Source organism: Salvelinus sp. IW2-2015, linkage group LG37 (genome assembly GCF_002910315.2).
Source record: "Salvelinus sp. IW2-2015 linkage group LG37, ASM291031v2, whole genome shotgun sequence".
NCBI classification, from domain to species: Eukaryota; Metazoa; Chordata; class Actinopteri; order Salmoniformes; family Salmonidae; genus Salvelinus; species Salvelinus sp. IW2-2015.
Window position 1 is genome coordinate 378,267 of NC_036876.1, and position 1,495 is coordinate 379,761.

Here is a 1,495-nt window from a genome sequence, read left to right on the forward strand (position 1 = left end):
CCCCGGTAATAGTAGTAAAAATCACAGATAGTAGAATAGTAGTAATATTCAGTAACTTAATGTATATAGTAGATGCAATCAGTAGCTAATAGTAAGTCAGTAGTAGTCATTAGCAGTCAATCTCAGCCACATAATAGTTGTAGTACGTATTAATAATAGTAATATAATGTAAAAGTAGTTAAACAATAGCCACCTAACGAGTAGTAGTAATAGTAGGTAAAAGTAGTAATGCAGCTGAGTCAATAGTTCAAGTACATTAGTAATGGTAGTATTAGCAATAATAGCTAGTAGTAGTAGTGATAGCAGTATTCAATAGTACTAATAGATGGAAAAGCAGTAATAGCTAGTAGTAATAGTGTAGTAGTATTAATAAGAGTAATATATGTAAAAGTAGTAATAATAGTAAAGTCAGTATTTAGCAGAATAGCCAGCAATAGTTGTCAGTAGTATTATTAATTAGTATATATGTAAAGTTATAATCAGCAGTAAATAGTAGGTAGTACATATAGTAAAGTAAGTACATTAGTCAGTAATAGTATAATAGTTAAGTATATTACTACTACTATTACTGCTATTACTACTTTTACATATATTACTATTATTAATACTACTACAACTATTACTGCTATTGCTGCTAATACTACTACTACTACTATTGCTACTATTGCATCTACTATTACTATTAATACTAATATTACTACTATTCTACTATACTGATTTTACTACTATTACAGGTTTTACTACTAATACTATTACTACCACTATTACTACTTTTACACCTACTACTACTACTATTACTACTATTACTACTGTTATTACTATTACTGCTATTACTACTATTATTACTGTTACATCTATTACTACTATTTCTACTACTATTGCTACTATTACATCTATTACTACTACTATTACTACTACTATTTTTACTACTGTTACTACATTTACATCTATTACTACTACTATTAAAACATTTACATATATTACTACTACTATTACTACTACTTATACTACTATTACTACTATTACTACTTTTACTACTATTACTAGTATTACTTCTTTTACATCTATTACTACTGTTAATACTACTATCGCTACTACTACTATTACTGCTATTACTGCTAATACTACTATTACTACTACTTAACTATTACTACCTATACTACTATTACTACTTTTACTACTATCACTACTACTATTACTACTATTACTACTTTTACATCTATTACTACTATTAATACTACTATTGTTACTACTACAACTATTACTGCTATTGCTGCTAATACTACTATTACTACTATTACTACTATTGCTACTTTTACATATATTACTACTATTAATATGACTATTGCTACTACTACTACTAATACTACTATTACTATGATTACTATTATTACTGCTATTACTGCTAATACTACTATTACCATTACTACTACTATTACATCTTACTACTATTACCACTTTTACATCTCACTACTATTACGACTACTATTACTAC